Source organism: Mustela lutreola, chromosome 9, assembly GCF_030435805.1.
Source record: "Mustela lutreola isolate mMusLut2 chromosome 9, mMusLut2.pri, whole genome shotgun sequence".
NCBI lineage: Eukaryota > Metazoa > Chordata > Mammalia > Carnivora > Mustelidae > Mustela > Mustela lutreola.
In genome coordinates, this window is record NC_081298.1 from 22563984 (window position 1) to 22588791 (window position 24808).

General features: G+C 51.4%; 1 protein-coding gene across 16 annotated transcripts in view; it reads right to left on the bottom strand.

The window, feature by feature from the left end:
- Nucleotides 1–24808, bottom strand: part of EPB41L1 (erythrocyte membrane protein band 4.1 like 1) — a 123009-nt gene that overhangs the window by 76627 nt on the left and 21574 nt on the right. The gene's annotated exons all lie outside the window — the stretch shown is intronic.

Genomic DNA, 24808 nt, shown 5'->3' on the forward strand with positions numbered 1-24808 from the left:
GAAGTCCTTCCTGGTCTCCTCCTCTTGGCAACAACCCCTCCCAGATAGAAGAAAACTCAGGGCCTCTCCCTCCCGCACTCTGCCCTCCAGCTGCAAGGCCTGAAGTCCTGCCGGCTGTCAATCTGACGGCAGGGCTCACTTTCATCCTTCTCCCCATGGGGGCCCAGCTCAGAACACATGTGCGTATGTGCTGTGTGTCCCTTGAGCCACCCTCACTCCCAGAGTCAGAGGCCGGGCGTAAGAATTCACCAGGAAACCAGGACACTCTTGGGGCTGTGTTCTTTTGACCCCAACATCACCTTGGCTACATTTCTTAATGGAGCCCCATATTCCAACTGCCCCTGAGAAATCAGCCCTGACCCGGGAGTCTGAGAGCCACACTTCCGGGGCCAGAACGTGAAAGGTCTGGCCACCGTCCCACTCGCTAAGGATACCCGGCCACCCAGCCTCCCATCAGGTGCCTGCAGTGGCCTCTGAGGTCTGCTCATTGCCAGGGCATCACAGACTCCTTAAGTCAGAAGAGACCTTGGAGACTGTCATACAGAGGCTGGAAGCAGTGAGTGGCAGCGTGTCTGCGGTCCCGTGTGCCAGAAGATGCTGCAGTGACACCATCAATCCACATCATCGTTGCGGAGAGCAGCTGAGTCCCCACTACGTACTGGCGCGGCGCCTAGCAATTTGGATACATTTTCCGTTTTTAATCTGCTACCGCCCCGTAAAGCAGAGGTTAGAGACGCACTTGCTTTTCCAGGGGGAGGAAACTGAAGCTCAGAGCAATGAAGTCACTAAACCAAGGTCACGCTGCTAGTGGGGAGGTGGGGGTGAAGGGGCAGGATTCAGTTGCAGGCACGCCTGACTCCAGAGCCCGTCGCTTTCCCCTCCTTAACCCTGTATACATTTGGCTTGTCACAAATGTACTGTGGAGATGCTGGCCGTGTTTTAGTTGTTGTCTGGATTATAGTTACACAAGTGTGCATAAACTTAAAATTTGTGTACTTGGCTACATTTGCAATCTCAATAAACTTTTTCTTTAAAGATTTGTTTATTTTAGAGAGAGTGAGAGTGAGTAGGGGGATGGGGCAGAAGGAGAGGGAGAGCCCCTGATGCAGGGCTTGGTCTCACGTCCCCAAGATCCCAACCTGAGCAGAAACCAAGAGTCAGACGTCCAACTGAGCCACCCATGCACCCCTCAATAAAATTTTCTTTTTAAAAAAGATTTTTAGGGACGCATGGGTGGCTCAGTTGGTTGAGCAGCTGCCTTCGGCTCAGGTCATGATCCCAGGGTCCTGGGATCAAGTCCCGGCAATCGGTCTCCTTGCTCAGTAGGGAGCCTGCTCCTCTCTCTGCCTCTGCCTGCTGCTCTGCCTGCTTGTGTACACTTTCTCTCTAATAAATAAATAAAATCTTTTTAAAAATTAAGAAAAGAAAATATTTTTGTCCCAGAGATGAATATTTGCTAGAGATTTTCAGGATGTAGAATCCTCTTAGTACTCGATTCTGAAGCTAGAATGCTGTTTCTCTCTCTCTCTCTCTCTCTTTTTTTTTTTTTTTTTTGTTGTTGTTGTTGTTGTTTCTTTCTGACCATCTTTCTATTGCAACCAGGACTGTTCCCAAGATCTCTAAATTCCCATACCAGGCCAAGCAGAATTTCACTCGCTGCTCATTGCTCAGACCACAATGGACATTTTCTCATATTCAGGTTCCCAGCCCAGGTGTCACCCAGCCAACGCTCTACTTCCAGAAGCTGGCAGAGCTCTGGAGTCTTTGCAAGCTCCTCCCCATCCACCCATATGCAGGGATCAGATGGTGAGACCAGTCGCTATACCACTGGCTAATCCCCAGCTTCAGGAGGCGGCCAGGCAGTGATGTGTGGATGTTCCCACTCCTGTTCCCAGGCCAGGCCGGGCAGAGAAGCCTTCTGTGTGTACAAACACAGCCTTCTGCTTAGGTGGCTCCTGCCGGACTCCCTCGCCAACTCGGCCCTCTGTGGCTTTTATCTTCCTGCCCAAAATAACCATTGGCTTTACTGCTTCTCTGGACATGAATCAGATTCTCGTGAGAGCCCGTGAGCAGCTTGAGGACAGGAAGGGCATGTTATCCATCTCCATTTCCCCAGTGCACCAGGGCAAAGGTTTGTGGGATTTAGCGCGCTCCTCTGCGTGCCTGGGGGGACCTGAGCTAGGCAGCGAGAACTCACTAGCAAACAGTCATGCTCTCTGAAAGCTCACAGTTTAGAGAAAACACCAGCACCAGCCAAATGCAATAGAAGGCAAAAAGTACTAAAGGCTGTAAGAAAAGGATGAAGTGTTTTGGAGTTCAGAGGAGAAAGAGCCTGGGGGAGGTCAGAGTGTCAGAAGTTTCAAGGCAGAGGGAGCATTTGGGCTGAACATTACAGACAGGGCAGAAGGACAGTCTAGGTGGAGGAGACAGCATTAAAAAAAAAGGCCTGGCGGGGCGCCTGGGTGGCTCAGTGGGTTAAGCCGCTGCCTTCGGCTCAGGTCATGATCTCAGGGTCCTGGGATCGAGTCCCGCATCGGGCTCTCTGCTTGGCAGGGAGCCTGCTTCCTCCTCTCTCTCTCTGCCTGCCTCTGTGCCTCTATGCCTACTTGTGATCTCTGTCAAATAAATAAAAAAAAAAAAAAAAAAAAAAGGCCTGGCATGGCATACCAAGTGATTTCCTGCACTGTCTAGCAACTAGCCACATGTGACTATTTAAATTTAAATGAATTAAGATGGAAAAAAATGTAAAATTCATAGCCACCTGTGGTTAGTGGCTACCATATTGGACAGTGCAGATGTGCACCATTTCCAGACGGTTCTACTGGATGGCGCTGGTCCTCATGGCAGAGAATCCGGAAGACTTTGCGTGGAGGCATGATGTGATCAGAGCTGGGCTTTAGGAAGATAAATTTGTCCTTAGAGAGGAGTGAATGACTGGAGGGTAGGAGAAACCTGGATCTGGTGGTGGGCCAGAGAGCATTACAATAATCCAGGCAAGATCGATAACCACTTCTCTTCCCTCTATTCACCTCTTCCTATCAGTAAGCAGGAATGCAGAGCACACTGCTTCTCAAAGCATGTTCCCCGTAACAGCAGTATCATCTGAGAATGTCTTAGTGTACAAATCCTCAGGCCCTACCCCAAACCTGCAGAGTCAGAAACTTGGGGGTTCGGAGAAGTAACTTGTGTTTTGATCAGCCCTCTCGCGGTTCTGATGCACACTCGGGGGTGAGATCTGCCAGCACTGAGGCTAGGGGCCATCCATGCTGGTTCCAAAGTAACTCCAGAGTCAGAAGACGTGGCTCCATGGCCTGTCTCAGACATTAACCAGTGTGCTTAAACTCTTCGGCCTCATTTTACATATAATAACCCTAATCAGTTATTATAAAGATCAAAGAAGTTAATACTCTAAGTTAAATCTTCTAAGAAAAGTGCCCAGCATATAGTAAGTGGTCAGTGAATGTTAATTATCATTTTTAGTCCTCCTGTCCCTCTTTTTCTAAACTCCCATGGCACCAAGTTAAAGACCTCCCATATACAATGGACCAGCATCTGTCTCCTGCCATGAGCTACGGCCTCCTGCCTGTCCATCATGTATTTCGAGGCCCACTCTCCCACAGCACCAGTGACTTCTCTCCAGGCCAAAGGTGTCAGGTCCTCTCTCAGAAGGTAAGGGCACATCTTGTGTCGAGATCCAAGAGGGGAATTTAATGTCTTTAGCTAAGATGCCCTATAGGGGATCAAGTCAGAAGATGGCCCTTGAGTCTTTCCCTACAAGACCACCTGGAAATAGGATTGTCTGGACTGAGTGCCCAGATGCCCACCACCATGGAAAGCATCAAGCCTGTTCAGTTGATCCACGCCAGACAGAAGGATATGGGAAACAGTACCTGGGGTTCTGCATACTGCAGGAGCTGGATCCTAACTCAGGGAACCAGTCAGAGGGAGACGGTATCGACAAACCTGGACTCTGATCTAGGCAGTGAGATCTCAGGCAGTCATTCTCCTCTCTGGATTCAATTTCCTTACCTCTAATGGGAGGCGGTTGGCCTAGTGTGGTTCTTAACCTTTTATGGGTCATGGTTTTCTCTGAAAATTAGATGAAAACTGCAGAGTTTCTCCCCCAGAAAAATGAACATGGGCACACTTCCAGACACACACACACACACACACACACACACTTCTTGTTATTTCAGGCATCAAGTGACCTCATGAAGCCCATGTGTCCATCACCCCATGGGTGATCAACTTAGTCAAGAAACCTTGGCTAGATGGTCTCTAATCACCCGTGACAAGAAATCAGCTGTACTTGTATCTAATTTAAAGGAACTCTATGTGAAAAATTTCCCCAAAATGATGAAATCTGAAATGCAATTTCATAGGATTTGATCGCTGATGCTCTGCATCCCTCCCAGAGCCTGCCCCCTGCCTTGTCACATTGCCTCTGCAGGCTGCCCCCCTCTTCCTGCTCCCCCCAGGCAGCAGGGAGTGAGCACACAGTCCTGAAAGACAACCCTGGCCCTGGCCACCACAGGCTGTCTCTGTCACTTCCCAAGAGTGGACAGATTGTCCCCAGCCGTGAGAAGGTAGGAGAGGAGGAGTTGCTCACCTCTTGTTCCCCCACCCCAAATCCCCAGCTCAGATGCCAACCACCAAAGAGGGTCCCAGATGCCACCCCGCACCCCAACACAGACAGACAGACACACACACACATATACCCTCCCTCACATAGCCACAGCCACAGACTACACCTCCAGACACTTGGTGGTGCGGTCACTCAGAACAGGCAAGAGGTATTTTTAGAGGCCGAGTGACAGGATGGGTGAGAGCAGTTCCACTGTCAGAGCGACGGCCGCTACCGCTGGCTCTGATGAATCACTCTGCAACTACGCGAATGTACACGGCCATTGGCATGGCTAGAGGGGCTGTGCCGGCTTCTAGAATGAATGTCTTGGATTGGTGACCATGCTGATCACACCAGGCTGAACCCAAGATCACACCAGGGCCAAGACTGCCCAGCCCGAGCCAGGCGGCGGAGCCAGACCCGTGGCTCAGCCCAGTCCAACCTCCCATGACCAACATAGCCCTCACCACGACAGCCCACACCAGCCCACCAGCCCAGGCAGGGGGCCCTCCTTCTGCAAGAGTCCCCTCAGAGTAGCTATTGATATCTCTCCTCCTCCAGAGTCCTTTTGAAGAAGCTTCTCCCCCAACACCACCCCACTGAAGTCTGGCTATTAAGGCAATGAGCACCTAGTGAGTCAGGCAGACTTGAACAGGGTCAATGCCACGGTCAGCTGGTTTCATTTTCCTGGAGGGCACTTTGGAAAAGTGCATTCTAAGCCTTAAATTCTTCTTCTACAATGCACAGACCCCACGATATAGCTATAAGAACATTTGTTTTGTGTATACAAGAGTTTTGTATATCAGAGTGAAGTGGGAATTAGAATTAATAGAAGTGTCTAAAAATAGTGGCTATGTTATACAAATAGTGATAAATAAATATCCTGAAATATTATGCAGTTGTTAAAATAGAGTGCTGTGGATCTCTATGATGGTATGTAATCACATTCATAACACAACACAACATTTTAAAAAGCAGGTAGAAAACAGTATGTAACATAGGATCCATTGCTATAAAATGTATGTGTGCATGCATAGAAAATGACAAAAACTGGAGGGATGCCTAGTGGCTCAGTGCGTTAAGCATCTGCCTTCGGCTGGGGTCATGATCTTAGGATCTTGGGATCCAGCCCCGCATCAGGCTCCCCTCTGTGCCTCCCTCTCCCTGGGCCTGCTGCTCCCCCCTGCCTGTGTGCTCGCTCTCTCTCTCTCTCTCTCTCTCTCTCTCAAATAAACAAATAAAATCTTTTAAAAAAAGAAAACTGGAAGGAAAGATACAAAAAATTATGTTCCCAGATGTCATTTTTTGACAGGGGAATTATTTCTCTTGTGCTTACTTGGGTTTTGTTTTACTTCCTTGCTGATTTTCTGCTATGTGGATGTGTAGAACATATATTATTTACATAAGAATGGCCATTACCTTCAGCTGACTCACAGCCGATGGTCTGAACCACGCAAAGCCCTTCCTGGCTTCTCATTAGAGGTCCCACCCCTTCAGCCTCCACTCTTACCAAGTGTCCCTCTGGCTTTGAATTTCCATGCCCTCCCCAGGTACTCCCCAGAATTTCACTAATTGTGGGCCCCATTCAGCCAGCCCCCACGGTCCACTGACACAGGCCTCTGCAGCGGAAGTGCCCTCCTCCAGGATCCCCAGTCCCTGGAATCTCATCCACACAGAGTCTGATCCAGACAGCATGCATCTCATTCTACAATAAGGGACATCAGTATTATAATAAAGATAAAAGTGGTAATAAATCTGTTGGTGGGAATGTAAATGGGTACAGCCACTGTGCAAAACAGTATGGAGGTTCCTCAAAAAATTAAAAATAGAAATACACTATGATCCAGTAAACACACTACTGGGTATGTACCCAGTGAAAATGAAAATGCTAATTCAAAAATATATACGCACCCCCGTGTTTACTGCAGCATTATTTACAAAAGCCAAGATATGGAAGCAACCCAAGCGTCCATTCATCGATGAATGGATAAAGAAGATGTGGCATGTTGGGTTATGGACATTGGGGAGGGTATGTGCTATGGTGAGTGCTGTGAAGTGTGTAAAGCCTGATGATTTGCTTCACCCCTGAGGCAAATAATACATTATATGTTAATTTTAAAAACTAAAAAAAAAAAAAAAAAGATGTGGCATATATGTACGATGGAATATTATTTGACCATAAAAAAGGAGGCAATCATGCTGTTTGTGACAACATGGATGGACCCAGAGGGTATTATGCTACGTGAAAGAAGTTAGATGCAGAAAGACAAATACCAAATGATTTCACTCATATGTGAAATCTAAAAAAAAAAAAAAAAAAAATGAATAAATGAACAAAAAGGAGAGTTAGAACTATAAATACAGAGAACAAACTGATAGTGGCCAGAGGGGAGAGGCATGGGCAAAATGGGTGAAGGCAAGTGGGAGATACAGGCTTCCACTTACGGAATGAATGAAGTCACGGGAAAAAAAGGCCAGGTGTAGGGGAGATGGTCGACGACACTGTAATAGCATCTGGAGACAGATGGCAGCTACACTTGTGGAGAGTGCAGCTTAAAGTATAGAGAAGTTGAATCACTGTGGTGTACTCCTGAAACTAATGTCACATTGTATGTCAACTGTACTGGAATTAAAAAAAAAAAAATCTCAAAAAGTGGTCATGAACGTTTATTATATTCTGTTTTTCTTTTTTCTAGAGCATTTTATTATACTCATATCACTTAACTCTCACAACGGCTTTCAAAGTGGGTGTTGTACCCATTGCATGGAGGAGGACACTGAGGCCCCACAAGGGTAGCAGCACAACACTTGCCAAAGGTCACATGTAAGTCAGGCTTCAGATGCAGGTCCGACTGGCACAGAGAAGGAGTTAAATAGAAGATCCGAACAGGACATCCTGAGCCCACATTCTAAGGAGCCATATTCTCCAGAGCCCTCCCGTCCGGCTGAGCTTATGGTCGCTACACTGCCCTCCCCTGCCCAGAACCCCACAAAAGTCCATCTAGGGCCACGTGCCCTCCATCTCCACACCAGGCCACCATTCCTTCCCAGCAGGTCCTTGCTGCCTCCTCAGATCTCCTAGCAACCAGCCTGCCATGCCCTGCACTCTCTCCACCTCTGGCTCTCCTGTTCTGGCCTGTCTCACTGAGGAGGCAGCAGCTGGCAGGCTCCTCTCACAGGGGTTACGGCACCCCTGCGTGGCTGGGGGGAGGGAGGGGGAGGGAGGGAGGGGTGGGAGTGGAGGAGATGGAATTAGCCTGCACGGCCCCCACTCTAGGCCTGCTCTCAGCTCCACAACTGGGGCACCAGCTTTGGCGGCACCGTCCTTTTCTTGAGCCTCTGACTTTCTGCTGACTGGGCCAAAAAAAAAAAAAAAAAGAAGTGGAATCCTAGGCCTCACATTCTCATCAATTCCAATCTCCTTTTGTATTTTTGAAATGTACACATGGACTCTTCCCACCAGACTATTATTATTAAAAATAGCAATAATAGGGGTGCCTGGGTGTCTCAGTCACTTAAGTGTCCAACTCTTGATCTTGGCTCAGGTCTTGATCTCAGGGTGGTGGGATAGAGGCCTGAGTCGGGCTCTACACTCAGTGGAGTGTCTGCTTGTCCCTCTCCCTCCCCGGGGCCTGCCCCTTCCCCCCCACGCACCTTCTCTCTCACCCTCTCTCTCTCAAATAAGTAAATAAATAAAATCTTTTTTTTTTTTTTAAGCAATAATAAAAGTACTAGCAACAGGGGGTGCTTGGGTGGCTCAGTGGGTTATGCCTCTGCTTTCGGCTCAAGTCATGATCCCGGGGTCCTGGGACTGAGCCCCGCATGGGCTCTCTGCTCAGCAGGGAGCCTGCTTCCCCCCCTCTCTCTGCCTGCCTCTCTGCCTACTTGTGATCTCTCTCTGTCAAATAAATAAATAAAATCTTTTAAAAAAAGTACTAGCAAAAAACAAAAAACAAAAAACAAAAAACAGCTACTTCATCTTTATTCAGTGCTCCAAACCACCCCTGAGAAGCAGGACCCAGTGGCCCCATTTTACAGATGAGGAAACCAAGATATAACTTGCTTAACTAGGGAATGGCGGCACAAGGATTTAAACAAAGTATGTCTGACACCAGTGTACGCTCTGCCCACTGCCCCACACCATCACTACATCTCTTAGAAATAAATCATCTGGTCTTATCCCTTTCCCAAGGATGTGAGTGAGGAAACCGAGACCCAGAGAGGGAAAAGGATTTGTCATCAGCCAGCATCTGCTTATTTCCTAAGGAGCTACTATGTACGGCGCGCGCAGCTAGTGCTGCAAATGAAGAAAAGCTTTGACTCCTGCGTTCGTTGATGGCTGGGCTCTGACATGTTGGTGACTGTCAAAACCGAGCAATGGGCTCATGGAGGTTTGTTATACTATTCTCCCTACTTTTTAGCAGGTTTGCAATTGTCCATAATACAAAAAGTTAAAATAAAGACAAAAGGACAACAGAAAGATGGCTGATCAGCATGTAAATTCTAAGTCTGGCTTGAACTTAGAAAACCAGTAAAATCAGCCAAACTTAGAAATATTTTGCTCTTACAGTTTTGAAGGTCAGGAAAAGGCAGGCATACTAGAACCCACTTAGAAACCTCTCTTCCTCCATCTTTCTATACAATTTTCGGCCTCTGTGCTGTTGCTAGGAAACCAGCGAGCCAGGAGAATCCCAGGCTGGCCGGTTGGGCCCTCTCCCCTCCCTCACTGCCCCTCTTGGGGGGGGGTACAGTGCCCCTACCCCTGGAGCTGACCCTAACGGGCATTTCTCTGCGGGTCCACAGGCCACATGACACAGCCTGAGATCCTGTCCGCTGCTGGGAGAGAGGCGGGTATAAATCCAGAGAACTATGATTAGAAAGCAAATTACAGGCCTCTCTCTGCAGGTCCCCAGCTCACAAAAACCTCCTAGCAGTCAGACGGCCTTTACTCAGGTTGCTCCAAGTCTCCAGAGAGAGCGAGCACATAAGTCAGGAGAGAGTGACCGTGCGAGTGTGAGTGAGAGAAACTACCCAACAGAGGCAGAAAATGTGACCGGTGGGGAAAGGGAAGCCACTGGGAGGCAGCAGAGCGCAACGGGCAAGGACTCCAGCAGTCGGTCAGCTCCTAGCCTGGGGCCCTTGGTTTCCTAGCTGGGAGACTTCAAGGGGATAGCTTCACCTCTCTGAGCCTTCTCCGTTCCTTAGCTGCAAATGAAGGCTAGTTCCACCTATGATACAGAGCGGATAGAAGGAATGAATGAGGCAATACAGATCAAGTGTGTCAGCACACGACAAATAGTGGCTTTTAAAAACTGCTAACTGGGGCGCCTGGGGGGCTCAGTCGGTTAAGTGCCTGATTCTTGATTTCGGTTCAGGTCACAATCTCAGTGGTCTTGAGATCATGCCCCACATGAGGCTCTGCATGGAGCCTGGGACTTGCTTGGGAATCTCTCTCTCCCTCTGCTCCTGCCCCTCTCTCCCAAGATTCTTTCCCTCTCTTCCCCCACACCACCCGCCGCCACGTGCGCACTCTCTCTCACACAAATAAATAAATCAATCTTTAAAAAAAAAATAGTGCTAACCATATGATCTAGCAATTCTGGGATACACCCAAAAGCTCTAAAAGCGTGGTCTTGAAGAGATATTTGTACATCTGTGTTCATAGCGGCGTTATTCACAACCAGCAAGAAGTAGAAGCAACACGAGAGTCCAACAACAGATGAATGGATAAACAAAATGTGTCCTACACATATGATGGAATATTATTCAGTCTTAAAAAGGAAGGGGATTCTGACACATGCTGGAACGTGGCTGGACCTTGCAGGCGTTGCACTCAGTGACATAAGCCAGACACAAAGAGGCACATACTGTTTGATGCCATTTACGCGAAGTGCGGACAGTAGTCAGATTCATGGAGACAGAAAGCGGAGTGCTGGTTACCAGGGGCTGGGGAGAGAGAGGACTGGAGAGCTGTTGTTCAATGGGTATAGAGTTTCGGTTTTGCAGGAAAGTAGTTCTGGAGATGAGCGTGCTCTTGTGGTTGCACGGCAGCACGAACGGATTCCACGTGCCTGAACTGTGCAGTTAACAATGGTGGAGATGATATATTTATGTTAGTATTTTATCATGGTTTAAAAAAAAATTAGTTAAAAAAAGAAAGTACCAGGCAGAAAACCCCCAAACAGAGTAAAAGACTAAGAGACAAAGCTAAAGAGATAGGAAGGACTAGAAAAGTACGCAGAAACGGGGTGATGCAAAAAGGAGAAACACCAACCCTTCCCCCTGCCCCCATGCACCCCTCCAAAGCCACAGAGCACAAACAGAGGACTTTCCAGCAAGGGCGTGCGCACTTCCAGGGTGCTAGGATCCTGCCTCCTACCCTGAATTCCGCGCCCCTGCTCAGGGTCTGTTCTGGTCAGCACCAAAGCTGAGGGCTCTGGGAGAATCAACCCTCATTCTCCACCCTACCCCCTGCCCAGAATCCTCAGGGAAAGAGGGAAGGATGGAAACCCAGAAGGAAGTGAAGGAAGGAGTAACAGGTAGAGACAGTGGGGTGGCAGAGCAGCACGTGAAAGGGGCCTGGGGTATAAGCCATATTGTGGAGAGCCCTCCAGGGTGGCCGGACGCTCAGGCATGTTGGAGAAGAAGGAGGGAGAGGAGGGCAAATGGGCCAATGGGGAAAGGCCTTTCCTGACCACCTGTCGCACACCGGACACCGTCCCGCATCATCATCTCAGCCATCTTTAAAGTAATCCTGACAGGCAGGAATTCCCATACCCGTTTTATGGAGGAAGAAATGAAAATGCAGATAAAGTAACTTGCCCCAGGAAACGCAAGTGGTAAGGAGAGAGCAGGGATTCAAAAACCAGCTGACTCCTAACCTTATGTTTCTCTCTTCAGCCCCTGGGATATCAGTACAAAAGGCCCAGAGTGTGGGCTCTGGAGTCAGGATCCCAAATCCCACGCCATCCCTCACTAGCTGTGTGAGCGGGAGAAAATTACTTAACCTTCTGGGTGTCCTCTTCCTCAGCTGTTGAGTGGGAATGAACCATAGCACCTTCGTCATAGAGTTTTAAGGGAATTAAATGAATATAGTATTGCAAGAAAAGTGCCATTGTGTGCAGTGAAAACACAAAATAGCCCTTATTAGTCATTATGCTGAGGTCTCTAGGTATCCCCCACAGACACCCCTCCCCCTCCCCCCCCCCCCCCAGACAGACCATTGCTTGTCCCTGGCTGAGTCAAGTGTGGTCTCTGGAGCGAGGCAGATCCAGACCTCTGGAGAGGTCAGATCCAGAACCCTGAGAATGCTGAGAGCGCAGGCTGGACTGTAACCTTGCAGGAGCAGCAGGAACATTCTGGAAATGACCTCCTCCACTCTCTGATCTTGACTCCATGACTGAGTAAGTTGTTTGCCAGATGCTCCCTCAGTGGAATGTGGTCTAAGGAGCCTCCATTCTCATGGAGTGACCATACCAGAAACAAACAGGGCTGCCAAGTTACCTACCCATTGGCCTCCACCATGGGCTGACCCTTGGCCCTTAGCACCTTCTAGGATGAGGTTACCCATAACCACAGAGCATCAACACCAGTAAGGCCTTCAGAGACCATCTCACTCTACCCCTTGTCCTACAGATCAAACACTGAGGCCTGGAGATAAGAAGGGACCTACTTGGGGCACCTGGGTGGCTCAGTGGGTTAGGCCGCTGCCTTCGGCTCAGGTCATGATCTCAGGGTCCTGGGGTCGAGTCCCGCATCGGGCTCTCTGCTCAGCAGGGAGCCTGCTTCCCCTCTCTCTCTCTGTCTGCCTCTCCGTCTACTTGTGATTTCTCTCTATCAAATAAATAAAATCTTTAAAAAAAAAAAAAAAAAAAAAGAAGGGACCTACTTAAGGTCACACGCTGAGCCAGTGGCAAAGCTAGATCACAACACTGGGCCACCTAATTCCCTGGTCTTTCCAACCTATCTTTCCAATCCTACATTTGTCGTGTCAAATTGAAGTCTACATATTCAACTTTCAAGAGGTTTGGTCCACCCCTCTAAGCCTAACTCTGGGAGGCTGGCCTTATGGGAAAGGCAAGAACTTCAGGGACAGGCGGATCTGGGTTTAAATCCCAGCTCTACTACCTCCTAGCCGAATGGCCCTTCATTTGTTTCTGTATCAGAAGACAGTGGAGGATGACAGCTAAGGGGGTAGGAGACAGACCCAGTTCTGCCACTTGCTGGCAGGCAAGTCACTCTACCAATCACTGCTTCAGTTTCCTCTTCTGCAAAGCGTGCCTCACAGTCATGAGTACAGAATGAGGAAAATATAACTAAAGGACATGGCACAGTGCTTGCTATGGGGTAAGCACTCAATAAACAATGCCCATCAGTAGTACAATATCTCTGTCTTCTCTCCAATGCCAAGACTGGAACATGCCGCCAGCAAGTAGCACAAGGTACCTCAGTCTCAAAGCTCCAGCTCCCTCAGCTCCCCTCACAGAACCATGGGGTGTGAACGCTGATAACGGCCCCATTCGACAGACAACAGAGTTGAGACCCAGAGAGAAATGACTTGCTCAAGGTCACAGAGCAAGTTACTGAGGTGAACTAGAACCCAGCTCTCTTGACTCCATTGACTTTGCTCTAGAAACACGAGCTCTTACTGTCCAGGCAGCTGTGCTTGTCTATAGATCCTGGGGGAGGAGACCCCAAATACCAAAGTGTGGCTCCTTTCGGCCAGAATGGAACTGAGCAACCTTGCCATCATGGGGGATGCGGGTCAGAGGTAGGGTGGGGCTGCGAGCCGGCAGAGCAGGCCAGCTGGGCCAGCCACCAAAGTGGCTCCATAGGCACAGCTCAGGGCCCTCTCATCAGCTACATAATAAAGTAATTATGGGATTAGGGATAAAATTAGTCACTTGTGTAATTATTTTGCTTAGAACAAGAACAGAAAGGGCCTTTTTAAAGAGTGGTTCCTTGGCCCCTCCCAAGAGCACTGCTGCAGAGATGCAGATGAGTGAACATACACGCGAACACATATACACACAGCAGTGATGGTGGTGGGTGAACATGGCCGCTTGGCTTCATCAGACAGCTCCTCACCAGTCCTAACTGTCAAGGCCAGGGGCTACGTTCTCTGAGGTTTGCCTCATGGAACACATTGTCTCACTGTCACAGGGTACAGTGCCTCCCCTCAGAGCCCTCCATCATGGAGAATCTGGGGATATGGTCTCTCATGCCTCTCCCAACCATAGCATAATGAGGTCTGGGTTCCCCTGGCCCGTCCTCCATTGCAGAGGCTGGTGGTAGAGTTCCCACAGTACCTGGGGGTCTGCTAATCCAGAAAGATTGCTGGTACTGGTCCCTGAGATAGGCAGAATAATGGCCCCCCAATCACATCTGTGTTCTAATGCCTATGAGTATGTTACCTCACATGGCAGGAGGGACTGTGCACGTGTGACTAGGTTAAGAATTTTGAGATGAGATTATCTTGAATAATCCAAGTGGTCCCGATGTAATCAATCCTAAGGTCCTTATAAGCGAAAGAGGAAGCAGAGGACTGAAGCCACAGAAGGAGGTGTGACGGTGGAACGAGAGGTCGGAGCGATGCCACTGCTGGAAGGGACCATGAGCCAAGGAACGTGGGGCCTCAAGAAGTGGGAAAGGTCAAGGTGTGCGGTCTCCCCTGGAGCCTCCAGAAGGCAGGCAGCACCTTGATTTTAGCCCTATAAGGCCCCGTTCCAGACTTCTGACCTCCATGACTCTAAAGTAATGAATCTGGGTTATTTTAAGATACTAAACATGTGGTAATTTACTACTAACCATGGTAGGAAAGAAACTAATACAGTCATTCTAAGGAAGGATGCTTGGAGTCCACCCTGCCCTCCAGGATTGAAGCCCCTGATGAAACTCTCTTTCCAAGGGCCAGCCAGGGGGATTCCTGGGGCTAACATCTGCCCTGAATGAGCCTCTAGGGAGTAGGCTTGATAGGGGGCCCAAACTCTACTCCAGAGAGGTATCTTTGGGGAAACAGCACCCCAGAAAAGGCATGAAAGGGAGACAGTTCTAGAAGGAAAGGGAGAAGCCCCACCTTACTCCAGGGACTGGGCCCCTCTAATATGTTCTCCAACACAGGGACGCTGGCCTCCATAAACCAGACCATCCCCAGGCATAGACCAGCACCAGGGAAAGAGACCACCGAGAAGTCTGGAAGCCTGGCCAAGTCACTAGATGGCTTTCCTTCTCTGAACCTCACCATTGTCACCATGCCTTGTGAGACAGTCACTCTCATGATGCCCATTTCGCAGCTGAGGAGATGGACTCAAGCAGGGGCAGAGGGGAGCCTGCTTTGAACCCAGGCCGCCTCATTCCACAGCCCTACCCTGGCCCCCTCCTAGCGTGAATAAGGGCCAGATTGAGGATGGGCCGGAACAGTCCCTGAACCCAAGGAACCGGTTCAGCAGACCTGAGGGGCGTCAAAAACAGCCTGTCCTTCCAGTCTGTGAATGGCTAGGCTTCTCAGCAGCAGAGGCCTGAAAGGGGTCCACAGCCCTTGACCCAGAGTGCCCCTCCTGGCAGCCCACCCAAACAGGCATCACCTAAAATACAGGAAAAGCACCTCATGCAATGTTCACTGCAGTGTCATTCGTAAGACCAAAGAGGGGAAGCAATGCGAATGGCCAGCAACAGGGGAACAAGGGGGGCATCTTGTCTCTGATGGGATTCTCTGTAGCGACACAGACTTTCTGCAGACACGGCTGAGTGAAACCTGCAGGACAGCGCCAAAGATGCTCCAGGAGGCCTACGGCTACCTAAGAAAGGTACAAAGGGGAACGGCTGGAAGGAAACACACCCAACTCCCAACAATACGAGGGAGTCACTTTTTCCCTCTTTCTGTTTTTTAAAATCTCTCTACTGTGTTGTTACTTTTCATAATTTAAAAAAGAAAGTCTTCTCTAGGGGCGCCTGGGTAGTTCAGTCAGTTAAGGATCTGCCTTCAGCTCGGGTCATGATCTCAGGGCCCCGGGGTTGGAGTCCAGCATCGGGCTCCTTGCTTAGTGGGGAGTCTAATTCTCCCCCTGCCCCTCACCCCACTCATGTGCACTCTCTCTCTCTCTCTCAAATAAGTAAAATGTTTTAAAAAAATAATAATAAAAAGGGAAGTTTTCTTTAAAAAAAAAAACACACAATAATAACCGTGATGGAGCCCTGAGACACAGAGAGGTGGATGAGAGAAGGGGAACAGGTGAATGAGTGCTGGCCAGAGACGTAGTGACAAAGCTGGAAAGAAGGGTGTGGTATGGCGGAGACAGAGGAAAGAGAAAGAAGAGGGGATCCCTTGGTCTGCGAGGCACGGTGCCCAGTGCCGGCTCCTATGCCCCCAACTGCATTCACCAGGCAAGCTGGGTGCCAAGAAAGCTCTAGTCATTGATGCCCCATGTTCCCCACTGAGGAGTCTCCAAATGCTCCCACCACAACCGGTGTCCCCAGAAACGACATTTCCAATGCAAATCAGGCACCAAGAGAAGCAATGATGTGCCACACCCATGGCATTGCATTCCCAGCCCAAGCAGAACAGAGGACGTTTCAGAGAAAAACTGGTCAGGATTTTCCTGGCCATAACAACTCACCAATTCTACCACCAGTGTTTCCACAGGCACCCACATTCCACACGCGCGCACACACACACACACACACACACACTCTCACACACACATACTCTCTCCGTGGGCCCTTCCTCAGCCTCTTGGAGGCATGTCCCTTACATTCTGAGCCTCCTGGATGTAAGCAGACACATAAGCAGGCCTGACTCACATACCTGTTCACACGTATGCCCCTACCCACCCGCCCACACCACCAGCCCACTTTCTTCTCCTGAAAACCCCCCTCCTCCCTCTCTCTACGCACCTCATCACGGCCCTCAGGTCAACCTGAGCCCAGGAGGGAAGGTCCCCCATCAATCATGTCCGACTTCACTGGGCCATCTCTGCCTCCCAGCACACACACACGGCAGGCAGCGGCCAAGCCGGAGCTGCGGCTCCTACAGCCCAGAGGGGGAGGGAGGCTGGGTCACAGAGCTAAAAGCTAAACCGGACTCTGAAGGCCAGTGACCCAAGAAACCACCTCTGACCCTCAATCTAGTGAGCCAGCAAGAAGCAGGGCTGAGTCACTACCAGATGGCCCCCAGGACACCCCCATTCTAAGGAAACTGGCATCCCTTCCGGCTGCCCACAGTCCAGATGTAGGGGACGTCCTTCCAGTCAGCCAGCGGTAATGAGCGTGGCCGGGCCAGCACAAGGCCAGGACCAATTAGGCCACCCCCTTTCCTGCCAGTGAGCTCAGCCTCTTTGCTCTGATTTCAGCTCATCTGAAACATCCTCATTTGAGGTCCCTGGAGGATCTTAAAAGTGTTATTCAAACATTAGCTCTGACACATGGCCTCCCCCACTCAGACATCACCCGCCCAAGGCAACGCTCTTCTCTTCCTGTTGTTCGGCGCTGCCAGGAACGAGCAGCTTCTACGGTCAGCCCCGGCAAGCCCTCTGATCCAGACCTGCCCCCCCGCTCCCTGCATTTCTAGGGGAGAGACTGGGGCTGGGAGGACGTGGGGCCCTGTATGACGTGTATGGCAGACATGTCATTTTGTTCAACCTCTGTAAGAGGCCCCCCCTCCCGAGGTGGCATATGAGTCCTGTGCCACGGAGGCTGGAACTGAGCTGAAAAGTCCTGCCAAGGTCACCTAGTCAACACGTGGCTGAGCTAGGCCCCGAACCCAGGACTGCTGAGTGCCAGGGCTCCCCCAATGGCCCCACCCAGCCCCCTTTCTGCCCAGTGCCCAGCCCCCTCCATGAGCAGCGATGAGGCAGTCATCACGGGCCACCCTCAGCCTATTTACCCTGAGCCTGGGTCCCGGTAGAAGGAATGATGTAAGAAGGGCTGCAGGATTTGGGGCTTCTTGAAGCTGGAGAGAACACACATTTCCCAGGAGGAAAAACAAACAAAACAAAATAATGCTAAGAGCTGTTTGCAACTTCCTATTCTGTCCTGCATCTAACCTGAGCCCCTACAAGCGACAACATGGTCAGAGGCTAGATGGGAGTGTGAAAGATCGAAAAGAAGGGGATGTGGGCTGTGGTCAGGGAATTCAGAACTGGAAGGACCAGAAGTTCAGCCCAATGCCTTTGTTTTTACATGTAGGGAAACTGAGGCCCAGGGAGGGGAAGGGGCCCAGCTAAGGCCAGGAGAGAGTCTGTGGCTGTGCCAGGATCCAAATGCAAGTCTTCTGACTCTAAGGTTAGCCTTCCTGGACCTACAGCATGAAGGGCCTGAGGCAGACGCTGCCTGGGATAAATGAATGAGTGAATGAACAAGGGGACCCATCATCTCTACAGCTGAGGGAGTGGAGCACAGAAGGCTATGGGGCGCTTCCATGGGGACCCCTGCCTCGCTCTGGTTTTCTCACCCCATGAAAGATGCAGGCAGGAGGAAGGCCCCTCCATTCACCAAAGCTCCAGCTCCACCAGGGGCCAATCACAGCCCTGGAAGGAGGCAGAAACTTTGGTTCCCCTGGCAACGCAGACAAAGGCCTCTCAGCACCACAATCAGTTGGAGTAGGGACGTGGACCGCCTTCCCCATCTAGAGAGGGTTCTCTTCTCTTCTCATAAGGAAGGAATCCCCCCCCAATCCTTCGGTGCGTACTCCCAGCTACACCCCTGGGCCCATCTCACATTGGAAGGGTAGGGACGATGGGCTTCTGAGTCGGGGGCTTCAGACAGTAGTTGAGTCCTGCCCAGTGTGCGGGTATGTACTGTGACCAGGTGTGTGCCTTGGAGCTGGGACAGGGGCCCGTGTGGACGTGCGTCACTTCTGCACCCCCACACTCCTCAGGGAGGCAGTGCCGCTGGAGAGCCACGAACAGCCTGGAAGAGGAGGACTGGCGCCTGGCCCAGGCCCAGCTCTGCCATTAATTCACAACTGGACCCGAGCAAGTCTCATCTGTTTTCCCATGGGTCTCCTTTTCCCCCATCTATAAAGTGCAAGATCTAAGACCTACGGAACAACAGCCCCCAATCCACACTCACCAAAAAATAATGGGGAAAGTGGATAACAACGAGCTCACTCTTTGAAAGGTTGCTGAGCCCCAGTCAAGGGCCTTGGAATACACATGTCCCACTAACTGGAATTGCCTCTTTCCACACACTTTGAGGAAAAGGAAGAAAAAGGAAAAAAGAGAAAAGGAAAAGGAAAAAGGAAAAAGGAAGAAAATCACAAGAAAACTGAGAGACCCTGGAAAACAGATTCCAAACAACATCTCCGGCTTTGGCAACTACAGGCCAGGCTGTCGCCTTCCTCGCCGGGTCCCTAGCCCCACACGAAGGAGGTGGGCACAGCATCCAAGTGAACTCTCTTGTCGCTAGGGGACGGGTCCTTCACTCAGAGATTCCAGAAAGATTTTCCACGCGGAGAGTCAGAACGAAAAAAGAAGTTCCTCAGGAAGCTCCTTAATTCCAGAGAAGTCAAACTATTCACATCAAAACCCACATGCATTCCCCATGCGTTTAGCTCTGCAATCCCTCAGTCACCCTATGGAGAAACCCTGCAGCCATCCAGGACAGGTTGCCTTCCCTCCCCTGTTCCCCACCACCCAACCCCAGGACCCACCGTGATCTGGTCCTTCTCCACTTTGTGCCTGAGTGTCGCAGCCCACCACACCCAGAGCCAGCCGGCTGGTCTCCCACCTCCAGCCTAGCCCCTGTAACCCACCCTCCCACCACCAGAAATCAGATCACCCCATTCCCAACCTAACACCCTGCTGTGGCCCTCATGGTCCCCCTGGTCAAATTCCAGCTCCTGGCCCAGTATACACGCGCTCAGGAGGGAGGCCTGCCCAGGCTCCACTTTCCTTTCCTGCCATCCCAACAGGGAGAGCAACCTTCAGCCACTCTGGGGCGCCCTCCGGTTTCATGCCTCTGCACCTTCTTCTTGGCACTGGGGATTCCTGCCGCCTCCGACGCCCTTTCTGAAGCCCCTGCTGCAGCGCGTAGGGAACAGCTCCCCAATCGGCGGGCTCAGTATGTGCCAGGCCCTTTGCGAAGCCCTGTGCATTCACTGCTTCCTTTACTGTCACCAAGACCCCAGGAGGCCTGTGCTAAAGACAGCCTGTTCACAGCTGAAGAAACAGAATCAGACACGTGAACCGGAAAGCAGAAGTCACGTGGCTGATAAGGGGCGGAGCCATGATAGAATTCCCAGCCTCTGCCTCTTAGGCGGCCAATGACACCCCAGAGACAGTGCAGTGGCGGGCAACGTGGGATTAAAACCCACAGCATGTTCCCGACAGCACTGCTCACATGTGGGCCTCTGGGGTGAATCTGCTTCAGAGAGTGCCTCCAGAGAGGCCCCAGCCTGTCCAGTGTGCGCCCCCAGCCCCTGCCCCTCCCTCCTCGCACTCCCTGCCGCCAGCGCAGAGTTCTGCAAGCACACATGGTGTCTCAGTGCACAGGGCAGAAGGACAGCTCTGTTACAATTAGTGACCGAGCAAAGACTCCCAGCAATGTCTTTCAGGAAGTGTAGCATCAGGGACTGCCAGGACCTGATACCAGTTCACCTTCTCAACCTTGCCCACCATAGCCCTTGCCCCCATGCATACCTGCCCAGCCACAACACCCTGGGGCGGGGGGGTGGGGGTGTGTGGGGGTGTTGGGGGGTGGAGGAGTGTGGGGGGGTATTTTCCATCCATGTTGCATCACATTGAAAGCTGCTGTTTATTGAGCATCTACTAAGGGCTGTACCCTAAGCCAGGCATTCAACTAACACTCTGTGTCTCTGCAACTTACTCATTCATTTATTCATCCAACAAATCCTTCTTGAACACCTACTGTGTGCTATGCAATGCCAGTCAGGAGTGAACATGACATTGCAAATAAAGCACAAATGGTTATACATTGTGATAAGTGTAATGAGGAGCCGAAAGGCAAATGAGAGAGCAGTCCAGTGGGGCAGGGCAGGGAGGTGTCTAAGAAAGCTGTGTTGTAAAGAAAGACCCAAGGCTACCAAGAGCCACAGAAAGAGAGTTCTAAGCAGAAGGAACAGCAGGTGTAAAGGTCCTGGGGTAGGGAAGACTTTGTTCCATGGAGAGAAGACTCCTGGCACTGAACTAAATGACCAGCAGGGAGCTGACTAGTGGGGGAGGCAGGGACCAGCTTATTCAGGGCCCTGCAGGCCACAGTAAGGAGTTAAGTTTATTCTGAGGGCAGAGGAAAGACATTGAGTGACAAGGTCTGATCTGTTTTACAAACATCACTTGGGCTGCCACTTGGAAAGACGACTTGGTAATATAAATAATGTATGTAACTTATGCAAAGTAACTGGCATTGTGCTGCTTCAATTCCCTCTCCTTCTCTCTCTACCCCATCCCAGACTGCAAATGTCTTCTTGAGCTTCTTTCTATTCCTTCTCCTGATCTATACATTGTCAGAATCTGAATTTTCTGAGGAAATATGATCTGTATACTTTGGACCATCAAAGGCGGTCCAGCAAGGTGTCTAAAAGGGGGGATGTGGCAGCGGAAGGCAGAGCTCCCTCCCTTTTCCCCTGAACTAGACCCTGGGTTGATCTGCAGGTCAGAAGGAAGCAGAGGCAGCAAATGTTGAGGCCTCCTCCTGGGTTCTCGTTCTCCCCACCCTATGGTGGAGCAGCTCAGAAAGCCTGGTTCTCAGGGACTGCAGCGCTCAGGATAAGGGTGAGGGGACTACAGTAAGCCCCACCCCTAGGTACACGCTCTGTTTCGGCTGAAGCCGAACAAGGGCTGGCCAGAATATAGACAGAAAGCCCCTCTAATGGAGACTGGATGCTTGCTAGGACATTAGCTGAGCCTGTCACCACTCCCAGGAAGCAAGCAAGGGTCATGGCCCTCGTTTTACCGGTGGTTCAGACCCTGAAGCACAGGGTATGCTGTAACCGGCCCAGGGCTGGAGAGAAAATGGCAGGGCTCTAACTGGCATCAGGATGTGGCTGCTTGCGGCTTGAAGAGCCCAGAGCCCCGCTGGACAGATGAAAACACTGAGGTCCAATAAGGGGTTTGCCCACAGTCACATGCTGATGAGGTATTCCAGGGCTCTGCTTTCCAGTTCCCTGTGCAGCTTCCCCGAGAAAGGTGGGGAAGAGAACAGAGGGGAAGGTGGAATTGGAGGGGGGGTCAAGGACAGGGCAGCACTGCCTCCTCCGGCCTGCCCTGCCTGAGCTCCCAGACTTCTCACAGCTCATGGGTGTGGCAAAACCTGCCAGACCAGTCCCCATGCCAGGGCCAAGTGGCAGAGCCCCGAGCTGCAGGGCCTCGGGGAGGTAGGCTGAGACACCAGGAGCTGGGGGGCAGGGCGGACCCATACAGACTCCTCTCAGGCTGCCAGCCAGGCTGCACTGGCACTGCCACAGGGCCGGGACGGGGGCTCCTGGCCGAACCACTCCACCTGGAATCAGGCACCAGGCCTCCTGTCCCCAGCTGGCACAAGGGCCTGCCCTCTGCGTCCCTTCCTCCTCTGGAAACAACATGTCAGCTGTCGGCGTCACTAGGGCAAGAGATCCAGGAACTTATTCGAGAAACAGAGCAGGAAGCAGGGAAACGTGACAAAAATGATACCCAGACACTTGTCCCCTCCTAATCACAGATACCAGGATGAGGTCCTGCCACCCTATGACCTGCCGAGTACACACAGGCTCTACCCTTTGTCCAAAGCCCAGGGACCAGCTAAGCACAAAATGTGCCCATGGGTGGAGGGGCTCAGGACAGCTATGTTCTCACAGAGCTTTGTGACCCTCAGTGTAGACGCAGGAAAACTTGCCCTTCTCAGACTTCAGTTTCACCAGCCTTCCTGTGGAGGGGCTAGGTCAGCTCTGTAGTATCAGGAGTCCTTGAAATTTCACTCTCACCCCATCTCCACCCCGTCTCTCACCACCTCCTGCCCAAGGGAGAGCATCAGAGTGTACATCCACCTGCGTGCACAGCCCATACAAGACAGGGCTGGTCTCTGGGTCAGGGGCCACCTTGCTGGAAGGGTCTGTCAGCACTAAAGCCAGCCCAGGGAAGCAGGGCCTACATGCAGGACAGTGGGCAGCTCCTCGGGCTGACTGTGTGGGAGCTGATGATCCTGCCAGCATTTTCCTGGTGCTCACAGACCTGTTCAGAAACATTCTCAAGGCCTGCCAGACCCAAAAGCCAATGGGTAGGCGAGAAGGGACCTAAGCATCAGCCTGGGCTCCTGTGAGAACAGAACAGGAGTCAGGCAGATGCCCCACAAACATCAGGGACTATTCTCGTATCTCAGCCAATCCCCTTCTTTGGTAGATAGGGAGGAAAAGCCCCAGAGAGGGGCAGGGACTGCCCTAAGGTCACACAGCAAGGCCCAGCAGAGATGGACCCACCACCGAGAACTGAGCCCCAGCCCGGGACTCTAAGCACAGGCTACCTCCCACAGCAGAGACATTTTTCCAAATTCAAAATCATGCACCCTCCACCCTCACCAACCCCTGGGAACTTCCAGACACTGGTAAGAAGTCCGCTGTTCAACACCGATCGTGCATTTGCCTGCTGTGTTCACCTCTGCATCCTGGCAGGTAGGACAGTGCCAAGGGGATGGCAGGGACTCCGTGAAAACTGTGTGACTCAGTCAAGACTCACTGGTGGTAAAACCCACCTCTGTGCCCAAGCACTGAGGTGGGGGTGGGGAGAGCAGGCAACGGTAGAGAGGAAAGACGAGTCTGGTTTTGGGGGCTCAGGATGCAGACAGGCCGTGCGGAAAAGGCAGGGACACTGTTGGCACAGAGCACTAGAAATCCTGGGCCCAAAGTTGAGAAACAGGTTGCCCGCCACTCACATCACAAGCCTGTGTGTGTGTTTCTGTGACTTGATGAGGCCACTGAGCCAGTCATTCGGTCATTTATTCGGTCACTCGCCCACCCTGCAAAAGTTATGGCATGACAAGCAGGGTAAGCAGCAGTGGCCCCCTGCTTCCCTGCCTGTGCCACCGGGCCCAAAGCTTGACCCCTGCTGCACCTCAGGCCCGGAATTGAGCTCCTGGACACCAAGGCTGAAGTCGCAGCAAGCCACTTGCCTCTCTTGAGACCCACAGCTGCATTTGTACAATGAAGACAGTGACCGCCTTCCTGCCTCCATTCAGGGAGGCTCTGAAGGCCGCACACAGTGATGGACATGAATGTGCTTTGTAAACTGTAAAGTGCCAAAAAGAAGAGAGAAGGAGAATGGTAACACTACCATTAGTAGCCTAGCTGGCCCCACAAAGCCATCTCTAAAGGTCAGCTGTCATCATCTCTATAGGTATCGAGGACACAGTAACAGCCCCCAGCAGGCCAGGCACAGTACTAGACACGCAGCCTGCATTCTCTTGTCTGGGCTCTCTAACTCCCTAAGTAAGCACTCCTGCCGTCTCCATTTTACAGACAGTAAAACTAAGGCAGAGAGAAATGAGGTGTCTCATTCGCATTCACACAGGAGGGGCAGAGCAGCAGTCTATGTTCACGTGTGTCTGAGTCTGGAGCTCAGGCTTCTTTCAGCTTCATTCTACTGCCCATGTGGGAGCACATCCCCTGGTTTAAAGCGACTCCCCATCTGCCAAAGCCTGAGGTGGCCCCAGAGGGATGGGATCACTGCATTGCCTTGGTAGTAGTAACCCTGTAGAGAGTGGATCCAGACAGGGAAACGGAGGCGCAGAGTGGAAGAGGGACCTGCCCAGGTCATTTGCCCAGAACTTTCCTGAGACCTTTCCAGGAACACGCGTATGAAGACAGCAGTGTTTGCTATTCTAGCTTTACAACACTGTCCTTCGTCTGGGTGGCCGGCTCCCCACTCTGCAGCCAGGGCTGGTGGCTACTGGCAACCGACGCCAATCACTTTCCTAGTCTGAGTCTTTGGTTCCCCAGACACAAAATGAGAAACTAACTTTGGTCAGCAACAAGTTCAAGAGGCCAACGCCATGTCCATAAGGCCCAGGAAGCCATTCTCAGAGCGTCTGCGCCCTGCTGCCCCAAATCCAGGGAGGTCTAGGGGTAAAGAACATGCCAGGACTACATTCACAGAGGTGTGCAACTACCACCACCGTCCATGGCGGAATCCCAGTTATTCTTACCAAGCACTGAGCTGCAGCTCCCCGTGCCCCTCAGGAACCCAGGGCTCCACCTCGTTT